This window comes from Panthera tigris, chromosome B3, assembly GCF_018350195.1.
Source record: "Panthera tigris isolate Pti1 chromosome B3, P.tigris_Pti1_mat1.1, whole genome shotgun sequence".
NCBI classification, from domain to species: Eukaryota; Metazoa; Chordata; class Mammalia; order Carnivora; family Felidae; genus Panthera; species Panthera tigris.
The window spans coordinates 79,911,170-79,923,386 of NC_056665.1; the positions used below are offsets into that span (position 1 = coordinate 79,911,170).

General features: G+C 36.0%; 1 long non-coding RNA gene across 2 annotated transcripts in view; it reads left to right on the forward strand.

Annotated features, from left to right (window-relative positions):
- LOC122239571 overlaps nucleotides 1-12,217 on the forward strand; it is an 85,415-nt gene that overhangs the window by 29,817 nt on the left and 43,381 nt on the right. For both annotated transcript variants that reach the window (XR_006218773.1, XR_006218774.1), the window contains exon 3: nucleotides 3,517-3,635. This is a non-coding gene — a long non-coding RNA (uncharacterized LOC122239571). The remainder of the gene's footprint in view (nucleotides 1-3,516; nucleotides 3,636-12,217) is intronic.

A 12,217-nucleotide genomic window follows, 5' to 3' on the forward strand; every position in this document is an offset into this window, starting at 1 on the left:
TCGGCAAAACTAAAAGGCACCTGGCAGAATGGGAGAAGATATTTGCAAATGGCATATCATATAAAGGGTTAGTATCCAAAATCTGTAAAGAACTCACCAAACTCCACACCCAAAAAACAAATAATCCAGTGAAGAAATGGGCAAAAGACATGAATAGACACTCTTCCAAAGAAGACATCCAGATGGCTAACAGACACATGAAAAAATGCTCAACATCACTCATCGTCAGGGAAATATAAATCAAAACCACAATGAGATATCACCTCACACCTGTCAAAATGGCTAACATTAACAACTCAGGCAACAACAGATTGTGGCAAGGATACAAAGAAAGAGGAACCCTTTTGCACTGCTGGTGGGAATGCAAACTGGTGCAGCCACTCTGGAAAACAGTATGGAGGTTCCTCAAAAACTTAAAAATAGAACTACCTACAACCCAGCAATTGTACTATTAGATATTTATCCAAAGGATACAAAAATGCTGATTCGAAGAGACACATGCACCCCAATGTTTATAGTATCACTATCAACAATAGCCAAAGTATGGAAAGAGCCCAAAGGTCCATCGACAGATGAATGGATAAAGATGTGGTATATACAGATATACAATGGAATATTACTTGGAAATCAAAAAGAATGAAATCTTGCTATTTGCAACAATGTGGATGGAACTAGAGGATATTATGCTAAGTGAAATTAGTAAGAGAAAGACAAGTATCATATGGCTTCACTCATATGTGGAATTTAACATACAACACAGATGAACATAAGGGAAGGGAAGCAAAAATAATATAAAAACAGGGAGGGAGAAAAGACATAAGAGACTCTTAAAGAGAATAAACTGAGGGTTGCTGGAGGGGTTTTGGGTAAGGGGATGGGATAAATGGGCAAGGGGCATTAAAGAGGAGACTTGTTGGGATGAGCACTGGGTGTTATATGTAACTGATGAATCATTAAAATCTATTGCTGAAATCATTATTACACTATATGTTAACTAACTTGGATGTAAATTTTAAAAAACAATAAAAGTGGCATCACATGAATAAGAAGCAAATATTCCCAATGAATATTTTAACTGCTTTGTTCAGAGAAATTTTCTCTATCTAAATTTTTGCAGAAATATTATGATGCAGGCAAGGTATCTATATGTTAAGACTGTTTAGTTTTAGCCCATGACTCTAAGACTTTAACCAGTTCAGTTTAAAGACTAGGAAAAGTAAATAAAAGCTATAAATTATCTAATGTTGCTATTGGTGGATTATTTCATAGTAGATAACCATGTCAACAGCTTGTCTACTCCACAGGTGAAACACTGGGCCAAGAATTTAGAGTTGTAATTTGTCAAGCAAACATCTAGTATACAGTGTTGATGGAACATTATTAATAATGCCCATATTATTTTGGGGTAGTAGAAGACTGCCCTTTTTGAGGATGGAATGTCTATACTTGGATCTAGCCATGTATAAGCACATCTGAACAAGTAAGGATTGGAACACAGCATTCATAACATAACAACGTTCAAATATCTCTATAGGTAAAAAGTCTTCGTAAAATTGGAAAAATATATTGGCTGACTTAAAGGGGGGAATAGTAATGAGTACAGTTGCATATGTGGTAAGTTCCAGGCACTGGTAAAGCAGTCAAGCATCAAGGACCCTGAAGTAGCTAGAAAGGTAAAATTATAGGGTTGAGGGATAGATTTGGGATTCAGCTGCTGAAACCATATGAGTTGAGCTCCTAGAGAAGGAGCATACACAGGAGAGAACAGGGGTCCAAGGCCTGAAGCTTGTGGGACTCTTGTGACTACAAGTCAGGAAGGGAAGTTGACAGAAATGTGGAGACAAGTCAGAGAAGATGATAATTGAAGAATGAATCTCATATTTGGGTTAAAGCAAATCACTCATTTAGATAATCAGCTATTAAACCAATATTTAGAGTGCTTATTTGTACCTGCACCTGTGCCAGGAGCTGGAGATATAAAGATAGAAGGATGCATGTCTTGCTTTTTAGTGTTGGAATAGAAAACTAAGCAATATTATATAAGATGATAATTGTTTCTATTATGAGATACTCACAAATTACATGGAACTTTTCAGGGATGTCTTCTTCAACCCTCAATTCCCTCCCATTTAACCAAATTTCCTCTCTCCATCACAGCCAAATTTTGACATTTGCTGTTTCCATTTCTTTACTTCTTATTCCTCAACTCATTCTAGGGTAGCTCTTGCAGCCACCACTCCCCCAAAGTTGCTTTCAAGTGTCCCTGCTAAATTCCAAGGCAATCTTCAGTCCTTATATGCTAGATATCCTTAATCATTCTTTCTTTTTAAAATACTTTCTTTCTTTGGCTTTGCAAGGCAACACATTCTCTCTCACCTTATTGGCCAGTTCTTTGAAGAACTTCCTCTACACCATAAATATCAGGGATCCCTAGAGCTCTATCTTATTTTTTTTTAAGTTTAGTTATTTATTTTTTAGAGAGGTGGGGAGGGGCAGAGAGACAGAAAGAGAGAGAATCCCAAGCAGGCTCTGTCATTGCAGAGCCCAATGTGGGGCTCAAACCCACAAACCACAAGATCATGACCTAAGCAGAAATCAAAAGTCAGATGCTTAACCTACGGAGCCACCCAGGCGCCCCTCTCTTCTTATTATGTGTACCCAAATTAGTTCCTCACCATACTCATCATACTTCATGTTATTTCATTGTCTTTCCTACCACTGTAAACTTTGTGAGGCCAGGATTATGTCCCTGCTCTATTTCCAATGCTAGCCCCATGTATGACATGAAGTTTGTGCTTAATAAATATTGACTAAATGAATAGTGACTAACTCTGAGAATCCTTTAAAAGTCATATTTGAATTGAGACTTAAAATAGTAGGAATATCAAGAAAGTAGATGGTAAATGAATAGAGACATTTGTGGAGTTTTGAACAGATGAGTGATATACCAAGATTTGAAAGTTGGATCACTCCAGTGGCAGTGTGGGAATAGATGGGAGAAGAGGATTCAGGACAACTGATATTGCAGTAGTTATAGTAAAGAGGCCAATGGCTATAGAGATAAAGGAAAGGGGAAATGAATGGTTCAAAACATAATTAGGAGGTTGAACCAATAAGCCTTAAAGATGAATTGGCTACAGGAAGTGACAGAGAGGAATCTTGGATGCCTTGGATTCCTTCACTAGCATAGGACACATAGGAGAAAAGAAATTGGGGAGAAAAGATTAGGATCCAGTGAGATCTAGGTTTTTAAGTGTTCCATTATGGGTGCAGAAGTTAGAATACATTATAAAGTCTAGGAGTTCAAGAACCATGTCAGTTTAATCACATAGTTCATCCTAATGTTGGTGCTTGATAAATTCCTTTGATGGTATTGATGGAATACCACATTGCCAATACTGCATTGCAGTTCCATCTAGGGGATCCCCCTTATACAAAGACGTGTGTTTATTTACTCATCCCAGTGGGGCTTTATGACTAGGTTGCCCTTTAGATGAACATTATCTATTTTTGCAGATGCTGTTTCAAAATTGATTAGTTCTCCAACCCGCCCACTGAAATCATCCAACCTATTGAAGAAGCAGAATGGGATGTGGATTATAGGGTTTCAGATAACACCAAGTCCCTTGTGAAAGGTATGTTATTTCATTGCTTTGTTCTGCTTTTGGAAGAGTGTAGCTGTGTTTTCTTTTCTCCAACTGTATAGGTCACAGCAATTTTTTTTTCCACCGGGAATTACAAGCTATAAGGAAGATTTCCAGAGTAGAATCACAGTCTCACACAAATGCTAAATACAACTAATCAGGGCCTGGAAGGTACACAGAGGGTAATTAGTAGGTTATATTTGGGTCAGTACTAAGGTCATTTATGAGATACTACAAGAAAAAGACTGTTTGCCTTTCTGTAGAGAAAAATGGAAATACATTCATTTTGTGCACTGTAATATATGCATTAAAATGGGTTAAAGGCATTTTTGGTAATTTCACATGTATATGTATCTCCGTATGTAAGATGATTTTAAAGCACAAACTGAAACGTTGTACTCTATTCATAATGAGAGTATTAAAATTGGTAACAAGGAATTGCATAAGTTTGTCCACTATGCTATAACTAGTGTCAGAATTGACAAAAGGGGATGTTCATTCTTAACATAGTAGGCTTCTGCTACTAAAGAGATAGATGCTTATTTGGTAGTCTTAAAGCCTTCACTGTACAACTATCACTAATGAATTCATAATAATAAACCATGTCATGTTTATAGTAGATCTTAGTTCCATGGCCTTTGTGGGCTTTTCAGGGCTTCCCTGACTACTGTGAACACTAAATGAGAGAAAATAATGTTAACTCAAAGTGCAAATGTAGGATACACATTTAGGAATCACTGAAGACAGTGTAGGATTATCAAATTGGTGAACTACAGGAATGGACTAAAAACAAAGACATAAAATCTCTTCTTCACATACTCATACAAGTTGATCTCATTTTCACCCATTGCTTTAACCACCACTCTCATGGAACACATTTCTCCTCACTTTCTCTCTCTGGGTCAGACCATCCCTCTTAAAGTACAGATCCACAGATCCAACTGCCTTCTATATCTACATCAATTTCTGTCTAAATCCACAACTTTATCAATATCTTTTTATTCCAGTGTTCAAAGTTAAGCTCATTATCTTCTCCCATAAACCTCTCCTTCCTGCTGAGGTTTCAAATAACCCAAATGTTTAGACCTGGGTATCACCCTCCTTTCCTCTCTCTCCTTCACTGCTTGTGTATAAACAGGCACTTCTTAGAATAACTTGGCCTAGGGGCGCCTGGGTGGCTCAGTTGGTTAAGCGGCCGACTTCAGCTCAGGTCATGATCTCGCGGTCCGTGAGCTTGAGCCCCGTGTTGGGCTCTGTGCTGACAGCTCAGAGCCTGGAGCCTGTTTCAGATTCTGTGTCTCCCTCTCTCTGACCCTCCCCTGTTCATGCTCTGTCTCTCCCTGTCTCAAAAATAAATAAAACGTTAAAAAAAATTTTTTTAAATAAAAAAAAGAATAACTTGGCCTATAAATATCTATGGAGACCATTCCTTTTATTCCCTTTTGTCAGTCTTAATTCAGGTCTTCATGATTTTTCCCCCAAATGATTCTAATAATCTCTTAATGGATCTCTCAGCTTCAGTGTTTTCTGATCTTCTCTCTTTAATTCATTCTTTGAATCTCTACCAGAGTGTTTTAAAATACAAATCTGGCCATGTAACTCCCCTCCTTAAATCCTTAATCTGTCTCTCTTGCCCTCAAAAAAATGACCCTTAACTTCTACTTCTCACATAAAATAAAAGGCATCAACCATGAACACTCTTTTTTTTATGTTTATTTAGTTTTTTGAAAGACAGTGTGAGTAGGGGAGAGGCAGAGGGAGAGGGAGGCAGAGGATCTGAAGCAGACCCCATGCTGACAGCAGGGAGCCCAACACTGGGATCCAATGGGAGATCATGACCTTAGCCAAAGTCAGATGCTTAATTGACTGAGCCAACCAGGTGCCCCAAGCATGAACACTCTTAACTTTATTCACCTCTTCCTGTGTGCGTATGTATTTTCACTATTCCTATCTGGCAAAAGCAAAGTTCTGGGCCTGTGATCTGTGTCTCTTTTCTCCCTCCCCAGGGCTCTCAGACCATCACTTGTAGCCATTCTCCTCATTCTCTACTTCTCTGCTGCCTCATTCCTCTTAATATACAGACATGTCCAAGTTTCCTTGATCTTAAACAAATGAAAGTCATCCCTCAGATGAAACAAGGCCAAAACAGAACTCACCATTTCCCCATAGCACCTGTAGTTAACTGTTTTTTGTCCTTCAAAACAGAGCTCAAGCTGTACTCCCCACTCCAGCTCTGTGCTATTATATCATCTTCAATATTTACCTATCAAACACTTCATATATCAGAGTTAACTATTTATTTGCTTGTCTTGCTTATTAGACTGTGAGCTTCTTAAGTGTGAAAACAGGTATTATATCATTATTATCAGAAATTAATTAAGTAATGAGTATATATGTCAAAACATAATCTCAGGTCTGGACACTATTATTTTTATAAAGTTTCTATTTTTAGCTCTCATTTTGTGAGAAACTAAAGTTAATCAATCAGGTTTTTTACCCATTCCCCTACTCCCTAAAGAGTTGTGTATAGATTCCAGGCAGGTTATAAAGTACTGATGATGGTGGAGGTAGGGCATGGGACATGTCTGGTCCCAAGTTGCCCAGGCTGCATCTCTGTGATTCCGCATTCCTGCCTGGTCTCCATTTAGTGTACATTCAAATGTCTGCACCTTCCTGATCCAGACAACAAACCGACCTGATTTCTCTCAACTACTTTCTTCTCTCAGGAGACATGAGAGAAATTCTCAGGAATTTCTCTTGTTCCTTTTCCATCCTGAGATTAGGACAGGGGTTGAGCACTGAGTAGGACCTCATCCCAGGAAATACCAATTTCTTAGCTTTTTCTTACTCTCTCTCTCTCTCTCTCTCTCTCAATCTGCCTCCCAGAAACAGCTGTTATCAAGCTGGCTTTGACTGTTGCTTCTAAATCTGTTAGCATAAACTTTATGCCCTGAGTATTTCAGGGGTTAGGTCTTTGAAACTCCAAATCCTAGTGTATTAGTCCTGATGCTTTCTACTGGAAAAGAAAAAGAAAGAAGGAAAGAAGGAAAGAAGGAAAGAAGGAAAGAAAGAAAGAAAGAAAGAAAGAAAGAAAGAAAGAAAGAAAGAAAGAAAGAAAACCCGAAACATAGCCTCCATAATGAAAAGCTTTAATGATCTCATATAAGAGGAGATTCAGGGGTAGGGGCAATTCTTGGTTTGGTTCACAGACCAGCATTGTCAATGATTTTTCAGGTTTTTTCCTTCTCTCTGTTACTCCATCCTCTGTATGTTGGCTTTTTTCTCAAACTTGTTTGAGACCTCATGGTCTCAAATGATTGTCTTTCTTATCATTAGGGAGGAATATTTATCATACTTTTTTTATTTAATTTTTTTAATTTAATTTTAATTCCAGTGTAGTTAACATACAGTGTTATATGTTAGCTTCAGGTGTACAATATAGTGATTCAACAGTTCCATATATTACTCAGTGCTCATCAAGATAAGTGTACTTTAATCCCATTCACCCATTTTACCATTCCGCTACCCAGGTCTCCTCTGCTAACCATCTGCTTGTTCTCTATAGTTAACAGTCTGGGTTTTTTTTATTTCTCTCTCTCTCTCTTTGTTGTTCTTCATTTGTTTTGTTTCTTAAATTCCACATATGGGTGGAATCTTATGGCATTTGTCTTTCTCTGGCTGGCTTATTTCACATATCATTATACACTCCAGATCCATCCATGTTATTGCAAATGGCAAGATTTCATTCTTTTTATGGCTGAATAATATTCCATTGTATGTATAAATAGATATAGATGATACAGATATAGATAGATATATAGATAGATATATAGATATAGATGATGTAGATACCACATATTCTTTATCCATTCATCAGTTGATGGACACTTGGTCTGCTTTCATATCTTGGCTATCATAAATAATGCTGCTATAAACATAGGGGTACATGCATCCCTTTGAATTAGTGTTTTTGTATTCTTTAGGTAAATACCTACTACTGCAATTACTGGATCATAGGGTCGTTCTATTTTTAACTTTTTGAGGAACCTCCATGCTGTTTTCCAGAGTGGCTGTGCCAATTTGCATTCCAGCAGTAGTGCATGAGTGTTCCTTCTTTTCCACATCCTCACCAATACCTGTGTTGTTGATTTTAGCAATTCTGGCAGATGTGAGATGATATCTCATTGTAGTTTTGATTTGCATTTCCCTGATGGTAAGGGATGATGAGCATCTTTTCATGTGTCTGTTAGCCATCTGTACGTCTTCTTTGGAGAAATGTCTGTTTATGTACAGAAATCTGTTGCATTTCTATACACCAATAATGAAGCAGCAGAAAGAGAAACCAAGGAATTAATCCCATTTATATTTGCACCAAAACCATAAAAATACCTAGGAATAAACCTAACCAAAGAAGTGAAAGACCTGTACTTTGAAACTATAAAACACTGATGAAAGAAAATGAAGAGGACACAAAGAAATGGAAAGACATTCCATGCTCATGGATTAGAACAACAAATATTGTTAAAATGTCTATACTACTCAAAGCAATCTACACATTTAATGCAATCCCTATTAAACTACGAATAGCATTTTTTATAGAGCTAGAAGAAACAATCCTAAAATTTGTACGAAACCACAAAAGACCCTGAATAGCCAAAGCAACCTTGAAAAAGAAAAGCAAAGCTGGCGGCATCACAATTCTGGACTTCAAGTTATACCACAAAGCTGTAATGATGGTACTGGCACAAAAATAGGCACAGAGGCCTATGGAACAGAATAGAAAATCCAGAAATAAACCCACAACTATATGATGAGTTAATCTTTGACACAGCAGGAAATAATATCCGATGAGAAAAGGACAGTCTCTTCAAGTGTTGAGAAAACTGGACAGCAACATGTCTAGAGATATTTTAGAGTGAAACAATAAAAAGCTAACTCAGAGTGATTATTCAGAAATCCAGACTTTTCTTGAGGAGACCCCCAAATATCAATATTCATAGATCTTTTCTTAGGAACTGGTCTCTTATCTTCTGCCAGGCATATATACACCTGGCAGCCAATATTACTGGAGCTTAGCAACAGAAGAGGCTGTGTAGGTCTTCTCCCTTTCTATTATAAAAACTTTTATCCAGACTCTGTGCTTTCAGTGAGTATCTCACCCCAGCATTCCACTGTGCTTAGTGTGCCAAAGTCCAAACGCTCTCTGATTCAATTTCTCTAATAAATAAATAATGTAATATCATATATATATATACAAATAACATACAGGTGGCGTTATACTATCCACATTACTCTGTCTTACTCCTTTGCTTTAAAGACTTGTCACAAATACTATTCTGTGTCAGTACACATAGCTCTAACCTCCACTAAGGGTATCTGTTGCCCAAAGGCATCATCCTTAAAATGAAAATTGAGTATGAAAATCAGGTTACCTCTTTAAGCAAAACTTCCCAATCAAGTGAAAACTCATTTGCCTAAAATTGGTATGTGATGTTCAATAGACCAGTCACATCTGACATTATCTTAAACAAACAATAAAATCAAGATGTGTCATAATTTATGTTATTTATGTTCTCATTAATATCATTTACATTTAAGTTCATCCATCCTTACCACCTCTCCACTACTCCCAAAATCACTACACTTTGAGAACCCAAAATCTTTTCATGAAAAATCCAGTGAATACCCGACCCACATGCCTCTATTTTAATCCAAATATAGATTTCTATGTAAAGTAACAATGAAAAAAAATTAAGTAGGGGGAGGTACAGACTATACAAATGTCTTTAAGCCTGTTGATTAAATGTTTAGCTAAGTAAAGACTCCCTCTCTTTCCCCTCCCCCTCCCCCCAAAAAAAGATTCCCTCTCTCCCTAAAACAAAAGAGTAAAAGCAAATTCCAATGTTTCTAAAAAAAAAAAAAAAAAAAAAAGATGTCTCATTTTTGCAATTTTTTTTCTGAGGGGTTTTAATGGGGGTGTTTGGCTGCAGTTATTAGAATCCACTCTTACTATGTTAAGCCAGTAATTAATATATTAAAAGACATTAGGTTACTTGCCAGGGAAGACTAGAAAAACAGACTTGAGGCTAAAAGGTCTAAAGTTAAAAAGATTGCCATTGCACCATCACCCTGCCACTTCTTTGTCAGGAGTTTACCCTGACAACCACTGATGTCCCCTAAAGCAGGACACCTTTGACACAAGCAAACAAAATGGAAGCTATTCTATTTTGTTGCTCATTTCTAAATTAAAGTGCCTGAGGATTTTTTTTAATAATAAGAATGGTAAGCATGTGTATTAAATGCTTTTTAAGTTTGGCTGTTCCCAGTGCTTTACAAGTATGAAATCATGAATGCAAACATCATCTCAGCTCTCATCTTTAACAAAAAGTTGAATTATTCTTCTTTTAGAATTTCTTTATTTTTTCCTTTGGTTTTTGTAATTTTTTCAGCTTTAGTAAGTTGTAAATCGATAGTGCAGTAAACTGCATATAGTAGAGGTATATAATTTGATACATTTGACATATGTATACACCTATAAAACCATTACCATAAAAAGATCATGAACGTATCTCTAGCCCCTAAAACTTTCTCTATACCCTGTGTAATTCATTCCGCCTCCCTCATATTTCCCTGTGCCAGGCAATCATGAATCTATTTTCTTTTGCTTTAGTTTTCATTTTCCAGAATTTTATACAAATGGAATTATAGTTATTCTTTTTTATCTGGATTCTTTCACTCAACATAGTAATTTTGAGATTAATCCATGGGATTTTATGTATCAATAGTTCATTCCTTTTTATTTCTCTATAGTATTCCATTGTATGGATATAGCATAATACATTTATCCAGTCATTGTTGTTGTATATTTGGGTTGTTTCCAATTTGGGCCTTTACAAATAAAGCTCCTATGGATATTCATGTGCAAGTCATTGTGCAGATGTACGCTTTCATTTCTTGTGGGTAAATACATAGAAGTAGAATGTCTGGGTAAGTAATATATGTATATCCTACTTTTTAATAAGTTGCCAAATTGTTTTCCATAATCACTACACAAGTTTACGTTAGCATAAGCAGTCTATAAGAGTTCCAGTAACTCCAGATTCTCATTAACAGCTGACATGGTCAGTATTATTATTTAAGCCATTTAACTGGGTGCTTATTATAGTTTTAATTTACATTTCCAAATTGATTAGTGATGTTGAGCATATATTTGTGTGTTTAACTGCCATTTCTATATCTTCTTTGATGAAGTGTCTGTTCAAATATTTTGCCATTTTTAATTGAGCTATTTGTCTTAATATAATTAAGTTGTAACTTTTCTTTGTATATTCTTAGTATAAGTTCTTTGGCAGATAAATGTTTTGCAAATATTTTCTCCCATTCTGTGGCTTGGATTTTCATTTTCCTAGCATAGTCATTCAAAGAGTAAAAGTTCTAGTTTTTCTTTTGTAGTTTATGGTTTTTGTGTAGTGTTTATGAAATCTGCCAAATCCAAGTTAACTAACATTTTTTCCAATGTTTTCATCTAGGAATTTTATAATTTTGGCTCTTATATCTTAGATCTATGACCCATTTTGAGTTAATTTGTGTATATAGAATGAGATCATGGTAGAGGTTCACTGTTTTGCATAAGCTATCCTGTTCTAGCACCATTTGTTGAGAATATCATCCTTTCTCCAGTGAATTTTCTTAGTATATTTGTCAAAAATTATTTGACCAAACCTATTTAGGTCTATCTATGGAATCTCTATTCTATTCCATTGAATTATATGTATATCTTTGTACCTATACCATCCTGTCTTGATTATTGTAGCTTTATAATAACAAATCTTGAAATCAGATGATGTTAGTAGTCAAACTTTCTTTTTCATGGTGTGTGTGCATGTGTGTGTATTTGTGATTAATTTAGGTTCTTTGCATTTCTATAAAATTTTAGAATCAGCTTGTCAAAAGAATGCTGGGATTTTAATTCTGATTCCGTTGAATATATGGATCAACTTGGGAATAGATGACATCTTAATAATGTTGAGCCTTATGATCCATGAATACAGTAAACCTATCTATTGATTTAGGCTTTCTTTAGTTTCTCTCAACAGTGTTTTGTAGTTTTCACTGTACATGTCTTATACAAATTTTGGCAAATTTATCCCTAAGCATTTAATATCTTTGATGCTATGATGAATGTTTTGGATTTTTTTTAATGTTTTATTTTTTGAGAGTGAGACTAGGACAGAGTGAGAGCAGGAGGGGCAGAGAGAGAGGGAGACACGGAAGCTGAAGCAGGCTCCAGGCTCCAAGCTGTCAGTACAGAGCCCAACTGGGGGCTCGAACTCACGAGCTGCAAGATCACGACTTGAGCCAAAGTTGGACACTTAACTGACTGAGGCATCCAGGCACCCTAATGGTACTATTTTAATTTCAATTTCAATTTAATTTAAATTATTTTAATTTAATTGTTTACTACTAGTATATAGAAATACAATTGGTTTTTGTATATTGACCTTGTATTCTGCAACTGTTCTAAACTTACTTATTAGTTCTAGTAACTTTTTTGTCAATTCCGTAGTATTTTC